A 16,312-nucleotide genomic window follows, 5' to 3' on the forward strand; every position below is an offset into this window, starting at 1 on the left:
GGAAGAGAGAGAAAGATCCGTCCGTTTGCTTGGGAGGGAGAGATGGAGGCGTGCGGTGCTGCCTGCCGACGGAAGGCTTGTTGTTGTTGTTGATGATGATGATGATGGCCGAGTTAGCTCGTTTGTCCTGAGTGGTGTTTATCGCAGTGGGAAGATAAGAACAGAAATCAAAGGCGAGAGGAGATGCCGTCCGAAGTGCGCTGGGATTGGGGAACCGCCTGCGCGCGTGTGACGGGGAGGGGGGGTAGGTTGGGAACAACCCCTGGGATGCCCAGATAACACCCCCTCTTTCTTCTTCATAGGGTTCCTAAGTAAACGCATATGCTAAAAGAGGAATTATGTAATAATAATAACAATAATAACAATATCTTTAAGGCAGCCAAGACAAGGACTTTTGACAGAGGCATGGCAAGGTTTACAAGAGTACACCCCTGTTTTCTTTGAGGGAAACTTATTTTCCACAATACTTCCATCCAGCCTTCTGAGTTGCTCCCTAATGCTTGTGAAGGGTTTTTTGTGTTTTTTTTGCTTTGCCCTCTTCCCCGTCAATGACTAGCTGCCCCACAAGTCATAACCTTTATACTTAACCTTTTCCCCAATCGCCTCTTCCGCTAGTCTTAGTTCTGTTTCTCCACAGGTTATTTTGGAAGAGGGCAGTGTCGCCAGCATTCGTCCCTTCAGGGTTTTGCATATTTTATAATCCACTGGGAAGTGCATTTCTCATCAAGTTTCTTTGTACCTGCCAAAAAATTATTTTCCTGGTGTGGTTCATGTAAAGTGTTCACCCCAGCAGAGTGCAGCACCAAGATTTTATGTTCCTTCAGAATCTATGAGGCTCAGATGAGTCGTTGCATTGAGTTTTCATGGTGTATTTTGTGTTGGTTTCTGTGATGGTTTTGCTTGGAAAATAGTGTCAAAAGTTCTATTGTGACAGATGATAGTGACCTTTTTGTCATTTTCTTTCACCCCCATGACATGCATACCCACAACATGGAAAACAGAAAGAGCATTATGGGGGCGGACTCCCCTCTTTGACGGTAGAATTTTATTATGAAAAGTGTTTTTGTTCATTTTGAAATAAGGACTACACACTACAACAGAGTAACATAAACAACAGAAATCAAAGATTTCATCCTCTGAATATAAATCAGTCACATATATGTCTGCTTTTAAGGGACACTGATGATTTGCTTCATCAAAATGTCCTTAAATTAGTTCTCCTGAGATCTACTGTATGGCTTCGGTATTTTTCAAATGTGAAATTGATAGTCTGGTCAGTGCCTTAAGTTCAGCTGTCAAATTCTGCTCTGTTAAATTGCTATAAACATCAGATGTGTTCCCTACAAGGCATGTTTCAGTACTAGGTTCCGTAGCTCTTGCAAAGAGAAGGGAGACAGATAATTAGATACCTTTTCATATAATAATACTTGTGGAGGTATGGTAGGTTATTTATAGGTATTTTCCATTCAGAATGATACATGGTTTGTGTACATGTTTTAGTGAAACAGACGATCTCTGCTTTTAAGATGGCACTAAGAAATCCATTGTGATTTATATGTGCTTTGGTAGGAATGACACTTAGAAAGGGAAATGCAGGTTTTAGATTTCAAGCAGTTGTGTTTAAAAATACATTTTCATCTGTCTCAACATTTTGCTACTTGGTGAATTACAGCGACATTGGTTAAACATTCTATTGTGGCTTTTATATAACTCAAATATTCTCAAGCAGCAATAGGACAATGGTTTGCGTGTGGGCAGATACATTTTCTTTTTTTAAAAAAAATCTGTGAAGTATTTGACAATAGCTCTGACTTTGTGATTAGAAACACAAGGTACTCTCCAATTTTGTTTAAAAAGACCACCTGCAGTTCCCACACTGTATTGGCAATGGCACTAGAACTTCGCAAGCAAAAAAGTAGGGATCACCCTATTGTCTGCTGCTGTGAGTGGTAAGCCACTAGGGGCCTGTATAAACTGCTCTTACGCAGCAAATACCATTGTACGGAACACTCTTTTTTTCTTTTCTTTTTCTATTTGCTAGAAGGACATTTTTGTGCCGATTTCATAGACTTTCCTATGATTTATCACCAAAGGGTTAGGCTAATGTTGCTGGAATGAGGGATAATTTTTGTGCTGTTCCCCACCGGCAAGTCTTATAAGGAGCTTTCTACCTTTGTGGTTGAGGGACGTTGCTGTCTGAAAGGTGGTCATCGCGAGCTTTTTGACGTCTGGATAGATTTCATCTTCAGTTCCAAATTTAACACTATTAGCCGATATAAGAAGGACCCGGGTTTGGGGTGGGAGAGTTAGCAGTGTGAGGGTTAGCTCTAAGATCCTATATCAGGTTTAGAAATGCCACTGCTCACCTAATACGAAAATAAGAAGGGGGGGGGGAGGAAAGATGGTGATTACTCTGAAAATGATGTGGGTTCAGGTTGATGGTGTAATTAGACTACAGTAGTGATTGCCAGAATCCTAAAGTTGTGCTTGAAATCTAGTCAGCGCTTCTAGGATATGGGCTGAAGATGCTCCACTCATTGTTCTCAGAGGTTTGAAATCGACCAACCATGGCATTCCTGATAGACATTAGGCTGTAAGGTCAAGTATTCCTTTGTTGATTTTCACTTTTTCAAATTGACAAGGCAGACAATTTGTGCCGAGGAACAGCTGAAACATTTGCATATTGAATTCCTTTCAAACTGAACATGATTTATCAAGCTAAGAGGCAATTCTATTTTTGAAAGGATTTACCAAAGCTAAATCAGAAGATTTTAGGATGGCGTCGTGAAAGCACAACTCTTGTGCTGTGTTTGTGTGTGGATAATTTTAGTATAAAATTAGGTGTGCTAATAAGTGAGCTATTGTATGGGAGATCAGTTTCTTGGGAACCTGGTTTTAACAGATTTTGAGTGCATTTACAGTGGATAGTAATATATTTGCCATAGAATTACTTTGAGGAGTAATTCTGTCTAGACATTCATTATAGGTGGTTCAGTTGTTATACTTGTAATTCAACACTTTATACATTTTTACTAATATTTCTTGAGCATTAGGAGACTAGGTTACACTGTATTGTACTGTCTCTGTTGTCTTATTAATTCTTCTGGTGTTAAAATGTAACACACTTTGCAACTGGAAGCAAACTCGGTAGTTCACGTAGTTTGGGAAGTGTGTGGCTGTTATCTTAATTTATTTGGGATAGGTTTTCAAGGAACCTGCTTATGGATATGTAATAGCAAGGGAGAGCCCAAAGGAGAAACAGTTCTTAAAATATTCCTTCATATACTATTAGTGATTTGCCAAGTGGGAGCAGAAGGGGGAGGAATTATTTTTCTCTGTGATCTGCTACATTTAGAGCTCCTGTACAGCACATCTACTGAGGAAATCTGATGATGTAGAAGAAGATTGCTTGAGAGTTCTTTGCCTGTAAATTCCTTTCCAACAAGCCTCACTTGTTGTTTAAGCTGCAGTGCATTCATAGGAGTTCTGTGTCTAGCACAGACTCAGCGGAAGATACATTCATCTGAACCACATTGTCTCCCTGATAATGTCACTCAGCTGTGACTGAACACTGGCATCTCTTATTAGATTATCAATCATGCACATCAGAAATATTTTTTGGTAAATGCACAATGTTGCAAATGCTGTTCAAAGAAAAATCACAAAGCCATATTTGTAAGAAAATAAAGCAATAAAAGATTATTGCTCACGTTTTTTTTTTAAAAAGCAGCTTTTAATACTTTTATCTTTGTTGGTTGTTTGTTTGTTTTAAAAAATCTTTGTTATGTTTAATGAAAGGCCCACATATAAATTAATCTCCACATTTATTTCCACATTTATCTAATGCAACCTCTGCTCTGAGGCAAGGTGGGATATTTCTGTTCAGTCCTTCTTGGAAACCTCTAAGAAAAGGTTCCACAACTTAATGAGGCAACTTACAAAACTGTCTTTGTAGCTAAATGCCCCATGTTGTATTTCAGGTTTTTTAAAAAGGTATTTGAGACGTTCTCATATCTCTACTATCATGTCTTGCGTGCAACAGCATAAGTATGCATCAACATGTATAATTATGCAAGAAAAAACATGATTTTAAATAAGTACACTCACATGGATATGACACTTGCATGATAAAATTTGAAGCAATTTAATAAAATTAAAATTATTGAGATCCCTTCTTGAGAGATTGCATGCATTCGTGTACTTCTAGAATACAACAGCACTCTAAACGAGCAATACTTTTTAATTAGTTTATTAAAAATGATAATATTCTTGCTTTAAAAGGACAATTCTTTTTTATTTAGATAAGACCACCCACCCACCCACACACACAATATATATATATATATATATATATATATATATATATATATATATATATATATAATTTCCATTGCACTTATATTAGGCATACCTAGGGTTTTTATACTGAAACTGCTAATGAATAGGAGTTTTGGTGGGTAGGAAATGATGTTGGTTTGCAAACAATGAAATTACATGTCCTTTAAACAGCAACCCAGAAAACACTTATCTCACATGGTTGAAGTTGCTGGGTACACAATTCCTCCATAAATAATATATTGAATGTATTGTATGAAATAGAGCAAGAAAATGTGGCAATCCCCAGGTTGTTTTCTTCAATGTTCTTGGAACCATGTTTCAAATTCAGTAAGTGGTGTGTATAATATGATTTTGTAGATGGTCAAACCTACAAGCTTCTCACGCTAGCTGATGCCTGGGTGCCATGACAATAAGATTTCCGAGATAAGCAAAGAACTGGTCTCCAGGCTTGTGCGAGGCTTTTCATATTTCTTTTGCATATTGATTATTGTCTGGTCTCTGCTTATTTCTTACAATTTAGCTCAGATCTGTTATTGCTTCTTGAATGCGCTACATGAATACTCGCTTTTCTTAACCTGGAGATGTTGTCAGTAGATTTGGAAGGAAAAAAACTGGAGAAATTGCAGAGAAATCAGCAGGATTTAAAGGCATTTCACAGGCCACGTTGTAACCCAATGTTAAAATGCTTGCTCTGATTAAGTCCAGTTTCAAAGGGCAGTTTCGTGTTTTTGGCTTGGAATGTTCACTTTAACAATTTCAGAAGATAAATATTAACTATAAAAAGAAAGCCATACAATTTTGTTTTAAAGGCAGTAGTTAAAATGGAAGTTTATTGGTTTCATTTATTTTTTTTTTAAATTGTTCGAATGGCAGAATGTATCTTTGAAAGCTGCTTAACTGTTGTCCACTGCAGCTGTCCTTCCCTGAAAGATTAGGTTTCAGGAGCAGTGATGGATGTTGAATGCCTGTAGCCAGTTGTGGGGTTTGCTCTAAGGTCAACGGTACTGATGGAAGATAGGAATTTACAGCCTTCTGTCTCAATGCCAGCACAACCAGTAGCATTTCTCAGAGGGAAAAAAATTAGACTAGACACATGCAATGCTGAGCTAATATTCCAGTCAACTTCAGAAATCCATTCACTTTGTGAGCAAAAAGAGAGTGTAGAGTTGGGGATATTAGGAGCACAGCTATTACCTGAATTTCTTTTCCCCTTCCATATAAGCTGAGTGAATGTCATTAAGCTTCATAGAGATTTAATGGGTGTTATTTTAATCATAGTTCTGATTTTAGTGATTCCTCTAAAATTGTATGTTTCTGGACTGTTGGTGCTTTTAATCCTGCAGTTAAAAAAATATCACTTTGCAAAAGAGCGTTATTGCAATCTTCTGAAAATAAGTCTTTCAAAAACTCACCGTGACTAAATATGGAGTGATTTGTAGTAGATATTTAGACCAGATATATATTTTAGTTTCCTTTTCTTGAAATGTCAGTGTAAATGCAGAAAGAACCCTACGGCAATTTAAAGCATCTTCTTTTTTGTAGAATTTGGAGCTGAAAGAATATTTCTTTTAGCAAATTGTGGGAATTATTAAATGCAAACACCTCTGTATGAAGAAGTATCAGTATCAGGAGCAGTTGTTTCTTTGCGTCATGTAATGTAAGAGATTGGGAGCATTCTCCTAAAGGCAGCATCATCAGGGGCCTGGTGTATCAAGGATATGAAATGATTCCAAGTAGTTCTGAGTTCAACTACATAAGAGCTTGCCAAGGAGATGTTTTTTTTTAAAAAAATATCCACTGTACACTCCTGTAGGACCTTTGTTGGCAGTGCTTGGGCATCTAAGAAGTGCTGGCCCTTATGCAAATATTCTCTGGTAGGTCTCCTATATCAGCTCTTCTGCAAGTTGGCTTACTCGCTGGTGATGTGGGGCCCACCGCCATGATATTTGTGGAGCAGTTGCAAGTCTCATGACATTCTAATTAACCACTATATACCTCTGATGTAGACCAATCTGGCATAGTGTGGGTCCTTCAAATTGGCATTTGTATTCCACCATTTTAATTTCCCACAAAGCCCCAGTAATTTGCAAGATGGCTCCGACAACTCAAGGTCATTGTCAGAAGTGGACTGTCGTATGGTCCTGGAAACTATATAAGGATGCTTCGCGCCGACACCATCCCTCCATCCATGTTTGCTGTCATTGCAACAACATCTCCAAAAACCACACCATTCTTTCCTCCGTGTGGATTAATGACAAATAGTCCATACACTCAGACGTGACTTCAGAGAGGTCTGAATCTGAATCTTGCTGCAGTCGACCCGAAATGTTAAGATTCAAATTTGTTTCTGTCTTCTCCTTAGCTATATCTTGAGTCTGTTTCTTGCAGAATGGCAAATAATGTTGGGAACTGGATTTTGTGAGTGTAAATAGATCTATATTGATGCAGTTATCTGTATAGCACTGTCAAAGTACACGACACTTTACTGCACAAGAAAAGTTCCTATATCACTTAAGAGTCAGAACAATATATAATTACACATTTGCTTAGTTGACATAACCACCCTAGGCATCAGAGACAACACTGTGAGAATAGTATGCTGGACTAGATGGGGCCTTTGGTTTTATGAAAGAGCATTCTTAAGTTCTTAACCTTTTTGATATGTCAATCAGTTGCCAAGTTATCTTTTTTTTCTGGACTGTGACATCAAGGATTTAGAAGCACCTGCTTTTCTATTCTACCCCACATTTCCTCCTATTATTCCTGCCATAGTTGTAGCCTCATGATAATTAGAAACATATTGGAAGCTAGTCCGTGGAGGTGTAATTATTCCTTGTGCATTTTAACCAACTTTACCTTTTGGGGTCATTTTTGCATGCGCTGTAATAGTTATCAAGGCGGTTCACAATGACCCAAATGACCCAAATGAACTCTAAATGAGTTCACCTAATTCCCTCAAAATGGCCTGGTTTGTAATTTGGGCTCCTTGTGTGCTGAGTACAGAAGTCAGTTTAAGTTGATTTCAATCCAGATTTCCACTAGTGACTTTGATATATTTGTTTCATAAGTTTTACGGTAAAATAGGGGACAGACACATTTTGAAAATATTTTGTCTCTTTCAGTAAGCATCCCCTTGATGATTTGGGTGTGTGCTAAAGGAGGCAAAGTGTGTGTGCACTAGGAATGTGCCCCATACCTCACATTTATCCCAGACTTTGCATTAGGGTTGTGGGAACACTCCACAGTGAGTCTGGTTACTGCCCCAATCTGCTGCCACAAGCCCTTGCCTTGAAATGGTTTTCATCTAGACTTCTGGATAGATAATTATTTTCCTTCCGTGAATCAAAGCTTCAAAAATGTTATACTGGAAACATGATGAGCTGATTTATTTTTACTTTCCTTAAATGGACACAGTTGGGAGAGCCTGCTGGAGGTACTGCACATGGAGGAAGGGGTTAATTTCTTTCATGGATACAAATCACCCCATGTATGAGATAAGCGAACAGGTGCATGGTCAGCCAAGCCAGTTGCTATGTGAATGGCCCAGTGCTGTCTATATAAGTGATGAAGGCATGTCAGCTCGTTAGTTGGTCAGTGAGTCTGTCCATGAGTTGGAGTGTGTGTAATGTCTTGAACTGTTGGAGCAGCAGTACTTTCTACTTGTATATATCTGTATCTGTATCTGCAAAGCCTACAAGCTGTATGTCTATATTCGTGTCTGGAACTGTATTACTGAAGCCTTATCTTCTGTAGCAGCAAACCATTTTGGGCATTAGGCTGCCTCTGTGTTGTGACTGGAACTGGGGGCAACTTCTGCTACATGGGTATCTCGCCTTAGAGCCAAGTTTATGAGTGTAAATCTTTAGACCATTTCTCAAATGAACTACATCTATAGATCGTTTCAACTTTCAACACACACATTATACATAGCTATGTTGGCCTATTTGAAAACATCCCCAAACCACAGATTGTTCATACTTTCATTTGTGTTTTTTAATAAGTGGGCATTATTATCTACCCCCACTCTGCTGCTGTCTTATATGTGATATACTTTCTTCCTTTATTTATTCCATACTGTTTTTGATTTAATCTTATCAGGAATGTCAAGTTTGCTCTTTCTTCCTTTCCTAATTTTTCTGGAGGCCATTTGCCAGGTGTCAGAGATGTTCACTGTGATCTCTAACACCTTTAATTGAAAGGACAAGGCTGCTGAATCTCTGAACAAAGGTTTCCCTTGTCTTCAAAATGTTAATTAATGATTGACATAAAAGGTTGCAACAGGAACCAGCCATTTTAGATATATAGCAGTGTCTTCTGGTTTCTCCATCATTTTAGTGGTAGCCTTAAGTGGAGTCTAATCTGTTGTCAGCAAGAGGGAAAAGACGTGGGCACTAAGAGTTCAGTCTTTGATGCTCTTTGAGTAAAGGGGAAAAGAGGATTGAATAGTTTGGAAGTTGTAAGGGTAAATATGTAGAAGATGATTCAGAGCTGGTGGAGCTCTATGTGCTACAATAGTTTTGGGAAATACTGGTATTAAAATGGCGCTTGGTGCAGCAAATATGTAATGTGATGTCATACGGTTACGTACAAGCATCTCTAAACATCTGTGTATACACATCTGGGAAACTTGATTGGGCCATGGTTCCAGGAAGTGTGCACGTGTGTTTTCAACGATACATGCATACATGTGAATGACACCTATACATTACATATTTGCTGCAGGAAACATTGATGTTTCCAATGCTGATTGTAATGTGTACAGCTGCTTTAGGTTCTTGAAAGAGTCACATTGCCCTTGAAATTTCACCTTTATGAATTCTTGACTTATCTGATTCGGGTTTCACAGTGTGTTAGGCGGGTGGGCTAGACCAAATTTGCTTGATATATAATCGTTACAACATTATAGCAGTGTGATCCTTCCAACTTTAAAACATAATCCTTACAATGCTATAAAGTGGGTCACTATTGTTGTCCCATATTTTGTATTTGTTTTTTATTGCAATTATTTAATATTTGTCTCTCCTGCCCAAGAACTTCCAGAGTGGCTTATAGTTATTCAGACAAGAAAGGGTCGAGATGAGACTGAGACAACAGTCGTTTCCTAATGGCACCTAGTAAATTCATAGCACAGTGTGATTGGAACCCGGGATTCCTGAATCATAGCTTCCACATGAGTAAGCATAACTGAACTCAGTGAGACATAGTTTTGAGTTAACATGCATTGGATTGTGGTTTTGACCGCTGACACTACACCATCTGGGAATATGGGGCATGATTGGACCAGGGTTGGAGAACCATTTTTAGTCTGGGAGATTTTCTGAGAGCTGTCATTGCAACAGCATCTCCAAGAACTGTGTTGGTGGAAGGGCCAGAGGCAATACGTTCACATTTTTTTACCTCTGTATATTAGGTTAGTTTCTACACACACAAACACAAACACACACACACACACACACACACACACACACCCCTATCCTCCATCAAGGCAAGAAAGAGACATTATCAGAGTTGAATGACATATTCCATCCATGGAAAAACACTCAAGGAGAGTGTGAAACAGAACCGATGAGGGGTTTCTCATGCATGCTTTAGACCAGGGATGTCCAACTGGTCGATCGTGATCGACTGGTCGATCCCCAGGAGGTTTGGGTAGGTCGTGGTTGCTTGCGAGCTCCTTTTCCTTTGCAGTTGCAAAACAGCATCCGGCCTCGCCCCGTTCTCCATTCATGCATGATCGCTAGAACAGAAGACGCAGTTTTCGTTGCTAGGCTGACTGTTTCCTTAGCGATCTTTCGGTGAGCTACTTTCCCCTCTTCCCCTGTAATAAAGTGCAACACCTTTGACCTGAACCCCCCCCCCCAAAAGGGGTAGATCACTGCCAGTTTTTAATTCCATATCACAGTCTCTTGGGAATTGGACGTCCCCAAAATTCTATTGCTACAAACTTTATTGGTTACATTTTAATGCAAAGAAATGAAGGATGGGGAACCTTAGGCTCAGGGTCCAAATGTGGCTTTATCTTGCCCTCAAGACTCCTCCCCAGGCCCCACCCACTCACCCATCCTCTTCCCATCCTCTTCCCACCCTTCTCCATGAATGTTTCTGCCTGGCTGGAATATGGAGAAGCTTTTCTAAACAAACAAGTTATTATAAATTATAAACCTCAGGATTCAAAATTTAAGAAGGAGTTCCTTAGGTGTATGACAAAGCAGAATATAGTAGCTACTTACGGACAGACCATGTGTGTTCTGTTCTTGTCTAAAACACTCATGAACAACTGAAGTTGAACTTCCTTTTTCATTACATAAATATAATTTGGAGTATGAAGTTCTCTCCCACTTTTGCTAAACCACTTTCAGTATTTCTTACAGAACATCTTTTTTTAAAAAAAAAATCTTTTAATGCCTTGTTCTTTGAAGCGGTGATTCTTGGGTAACCGTTGCTATGTCACATAAACACTAGGCAAAAATGGCATTTTGGTGTTTCTTTAAAACACATTTGAATCTGGCTGCACTCATATTATTTCTGGGTGTTCTGTGTTATCTCCTGGCACATTTTGGAAGAGGCTGCCAAAACATGCATTTATACAGATAATATAAATTTAATTGGAATAAAAGAAAGCATTTTCACAGACACTGCTATATAGTTAGCATAGATCATGATAGTTTTATCACATCATTCAACTAGTATCCCAGCAGAACTTAACAAAAAGCCCCTTTATGTCTGCCATTATTTGTTTACGGTATATTTGCAGACTACAGAAGTGCCTCATTGGAAATATTTATGTGGAAAGAACATGGAATATTTGTTGCACTGAAAATATATTCAGAATTTTAATTACATTATCATGACCCTGTAGATCCCAGTGAATTAAACAAACAATGGGCTGGATTTACCTTTTGCATTCACCAATTAGGTGGGTGTGCAATATCATCATGGACTAAAATGCTACAGTAGCCTTGTATGTTCTTTCGTATGTGTGATTATACATAAGTGTCCCGTAAAGAGTTTTGCAATGCAGCTAGCTTTTCTTCTGCTTAGTTTGCTTCTTTGGTTGGATGTTAAATGTAAGCTACGAATGTCTGCCTCCCAACAGCATGTACTGGTTTACTACAAGACTAAAAAGCTGAGGAGTTGCCTCTTTTCCCTCTGAAGTTGTCTTGAATTAATTGCTTTATCAAATAATTCATCAAGCGTCCTAACAGAGTTGAGTAAAATGCCTAAATATGAGAGACGAGAGGGACACTCCCATCAGCTCTGCTGAGAGACCAGCTCCCTTTCTTCATCCCAGCTGGTCATTAAAAAAAACAACCCTCTGTAGCTGTAAGAACCAATGCCTGAGTTTGTTCTTTTCTTCCTTCCTCCCCATCACTTTTCTTTTGCATTGCCCCACTTAAATTGTGAGCCTGAGGGTGTGAGCTGCCTTGTTTTTTTATTTATCCGTAAGCTTCTCTGGGAGCGTTTTTGGCTTACAAGCAGGTTAAAGATGCTTTAAATGAACAAAATGGACTTTAATCCATTTTACGTGGCAGGCCTATTGATGTTTCCTCAGAAGCAAGTTCCACTGAGTTCAGTGGGTCATACTTCCAAATAAGCGGGTGCAGGATGCTTAATTTCTTATAATTTGTCCTAGAATTGTGACATCTGTGCTGCACTGCACTCCATCCTTACAAATTGGCCTCAAAATAGTTCACAAAAAGGTTTTTTATTAGGCTGCTTCCCTTCCTACATAACTTTGTTACTTACTTGTGGAACATTGATAAGCCTGAAAAATGTGGGAGAACTTTATAGAACTTTCTAGAAGCTCTTCCACCTGGTTGCCAGCCAGGAGATGGATTAGTTTCCCTTCGTCATAGGGGAGCAATGAATTGTGGGTGCCTAAGCCTTTAATGGAAAAGAAGGAATTACTACAGGGGATTCTGTCTTCTACACAACTTGTAAAGGTGTTCTTCAAGGTACAGAAGCCCTGTCCTCTTTTTCTGCTGATCAACTTGAGTGAGTTGGTATTTACAAGCCTGCAAAGTTCTTGCTGAATGATTAAAATGTGCGACTTTAAAATGAGTGACATGTGTTTCAAATCAGCAGCACCTATTGTGGCCAATTTTGACAGAATTAAAGCATTATTGTTTCACATATTTGTAGGAAGCATGGCTTAATGGTTGTAGTGCTGGTTTGAAGATGAACCCCTATTCTTCAGGCACCACTTATTAATCATTGTGATTGGGAAAGTTTCTGCCTTTCCACATCAAGCCACCTCACAAGAAAACCCTTAACATCAGCACGGAACCCAAGAATGTTCCAGATCATGTTGCGCCATCTACTAGGCCATACGCTCTTGTGAACTTGTCCTAGGCAGGCTGAGATCATGGGATCTTTTATAGGCTCTGCAATTCCTTATAGCTGTGCATGACATGATGAGTAAGCTGCAAGTCACAGACTCTTTTCAGTCAATAATCTTATAGGGAATCCCAAGGTTCCTTGAGTACGCTTTGAAAACCACTGGTTCAAGTTGTTCCAGGTGAACTCTAGCAGCACAATCTGGGTTCAATTTGGAGTTTTAATTTTCTTCATCTGAAAAATAAAGGTTATAGCACATTTCTGACAAGACACTTCTGTGTATACATTAAGAGTATATACAAAAGAGTGTATACAAAAGAGTATAAAAATTAGATATTATGATGGCAGTGAGAGGCTGATGCATTTTAAACCTATTTTCATCAAGAAAGCACTCCTATTCTAGTAGTTCTCTTGACTTTACCAGGACTGTTTTGAAAATAACTGTCTTCATGGGATATATTCCTGAAAATATGGGACGGAATTTTTTTTTAAGTTCTCAGTAGCATAATTATAACCAGCTCCCAGTTGCTATTTCCATAAAAATGTTTGATTATATTGATTTTCCCCCACACCTGTCACTGTTCCGAACTCATTTCTGTGCATGTCGTTGATGAACATGAAACGTGTAATGATTAGAAATTAAAACTCTGCATTTTTATAAAAGAAAAACCCAACAACCTGAAACTAAGCAAATTCTGCTTGCATATATAACCATCAAAAGATTTAGAAACTGCATCATTTACCTAATGATAAATTGGTAAATGATTATTTTATGTCCATTTAAATAGGTACCAGTCCTGCTTTCCTGCTAGACTGGTAGGCCAAGGAGATGGAGCTCAAGTCGAAGGCCACTTTTCTTTATGTATACCCATGGCCAACACATCTACTTTTTCCCACTGAATAGTTCTGCCTCAAGTTTGACAAAACTACCTAATAGTTTTGCATATGTGGAAATACATCCAAGTGCATTTTTAAGTTGGCGCCACATGAAGGGTTTGTCCCATCTGCCCATCTACACCCTGTCTTATAATAAAAGTTTGACTTTTAGAAAGGCAATTTGACGTTGCTTGCTATTTCACACTTGCTTTTGCATATGAAATCTTTTGCACTTACTTTTGCTTCCCACATATCTAGCTCTTCTTTGTCTTGTATTATGTTTACCTAAATACTATGTCTTAGTGTATGTGTGTGTGTGTGTATGTGTGTGTGTATCTGGATAACTGGGAAGGTAAATGATAAAAAATTGTGTTATTTCTAGAGCAGCGATAGGGAAACCGTGGCTCTCCAGATGTTGGACTATAACTTCTAATGTTTCTCGTCATTGGCCATTCTGGCTTGAACTGATTGGAGTTTGACAGCATCTAAAAAGTCACAGGCTCCTTATCCCTCTTTCAGAATGTTACAGTTGTCTTCCTAATGCTTGGAATTTATCTTTTCAGTCTTTCATGTAACTCCTTATTCATGTTACTGGCAATTTCCTTTATTACTTGCATGAAGGACATCATAGTGCCAGTTGCCACTAGCCTTGTGTTTGACATCTTTTTGTTGTTCTGTTTTTATGACTACAAAAATACACTTCTCCCAGCAGTCAGAGTTTTGGCAGAGACTGGAATGATTTCTCAAGGCACTTCTCTCTCTTTAGATAAATTAAGGCAGTCAATGAGCTCTGGGAATTGCATGATCAATGTGTATACTTTTACACAACGTTTCCCATTGTTGAGTACTCAAATACATTTAGAGACTATACTTGAAAGCACAAGTAAGATCAAAATAAATATTTAACTCTTGTCTGTATTCAATGTACATTATAGGTCTCAGAAGTCTTAAGAATGCTTTTCATTATTGCCTTTTATCTGTCATGCAGTTTGAATTGTTTTACTGGACACCAGTAAATTAGGAACTAGATACAAGTAAATTACAGGCTGCATTTATTTCCACCTGTCAAAATAATTCACGAAAGGAAAAATAGAATATGGCTTTGGAAAAACATTGCCATCAAGAGAACAGTTTTTGCCAAATTAGTGTATGTAAATCATTTTATCAGGATAACATGCCTTAAAAGGTTGAAAGGTATGCAATTATAGCTGACTGAAAAATTATGAAATGAATGCCTGGTTGAATTCATAATTTTAAATTGAATATTCCATATTGAGGAGGCCTTAACTAATACTGTCTTGACTAGCTGTTGCATTTTCCTTACATTTGAATCAGATGCCAGAACAGAAGAACAAATCATATTTCAAAGTAGAGAATTGTAATGGCAGGCTTTTGAATGATTTCCCCAGCTAAAATTCACCTCTAAGCACTTTCCTTTGAAATTTGTAGTTCTCTTTCGTCTTTTGCATCATGTGGGCATTACTCAGATCTCAAAATGCTCCCTGAATAGAATGTCCAAACTACTCTTTCAAATACATTTTAAGTTTTAAAAAAAAACAGTTTGGGGAATTTTGTGTTAACAAAAATGAAATGTTGCTATTGCACACCAGCAAACTTAGTCACCTCACAGCTCACCCCTAACTATAGATCATTTATGAACAAGTTTAAAAGTACAGGTCCCATACCAGTCCGGGGGGGGGGCGGCGGCTCCATTTCTATATCCTTCCACCGAGAGAACCGTCCATTAATTCCTACTTCCTGCTTCCTGTTATATGCAGGTTCTGCTATAAGAACCTAATTCGTTCCTGAATATTTGTTTGTAAGGCAAGCATTCATATAGCCATCTGAACATTTCCTTTGGGGTTTTTTTAATAGGGGAAATTCCAATGCATTCGATACCCAGAACAGGTTCTCCATGAAATGGTTTTTAAAAACCTAGAAAGTATAGATAACTTCATTGTAGGAGTTTGAAGGATGGTAGACTGGAAGATAAATATTCATCTGTCTCTCCCCCCCCCCATGTTGATTTCATTTATTCTGAAGCTCAGTCCCAAAACACAAATGCTCCCCTTAAAGAACAGCCAGATTGACTTCCTCTTCCTTCTCACCCCCTTCCTCCTTCATTTCTGCCAAGATGCTTCAAAGCACTTAGGAATTATTATTGACCCAGCCTGAACACAGCTCCTTCCCCAATTATGGAAAGAGAGAGTGGGACAGACACCCTATTACTTCCCTTGATCTGGACACTATGCTTCTTTTGATCCAGCCAAAAATATAATTCACTTTTTTTTTGATGCTGCTGCATCACACCATTGACTCATGTTAAGTTTGTGGTCCACTAAGACCCCTAGATCCTTTTCACATTGACTACTAAAAAGCCAGGTGTCCCCCATCTTACATTTGTGCAGCTGGTTCTTCCTGTCTAAGTGCAGAACCTTAAATTTGTCCCTGTTGAAATTCATTTCGTTAGCTTGTGCCTAGTTCTCCAATCTGTTAATGTCATTTTGAATCCTGATTCCGTCTTTTGTGGCATTAGCTGCCTGTCCCAGTATAGTGTCATCTACAGATTTGATGAGCACCCTCTCAATTCCTTCGTCCAAGTTGTTTATAATGATGTTGAACAACTTCTTGGTAGTGGCGCCCACCCTATGAAACGCCCTCCCATCAGATGTCAAGGAAATAAACAACTATCTGACTTTTAGAAGACATCTGAAGGCAGCCCTGTATAGGGAAGTTTTTAATGTTTGGTGTTCTATCGTGT

At 38.6% G+C, this 16,312-nt stretch overlaps 1 protein-coding gene across 41 annotated transcripts in view; it reads left to right on the plus strand.

The window, feature by feature from the left end:
* PTPRD (protein tyrosine phosphatase receptor type D) overlaps positions 1 to 16,312 on the plus strand; it is a 1,152,007-nt gene that overhangs the window by 776,448 nt on the left and 359,247 nt on the right. The gene's annotated exons all lie outside the window — the stretch shown is intronic.

Source organism: Podarcis raffonei, chromosome 17, assembly GCF_027172205.1.
Source record: "Podarcis raffonei isolate rPodRaf1 chromosome 17, rPodRaf1.pri, whole genome shotgun sequence".
Taxonomy (NCBI): Eukaryota; Metazoa; Chordata; class Lepidosauria; order Squamata; family Lacertidae; genus Podarcis; species Podarcis raffonei.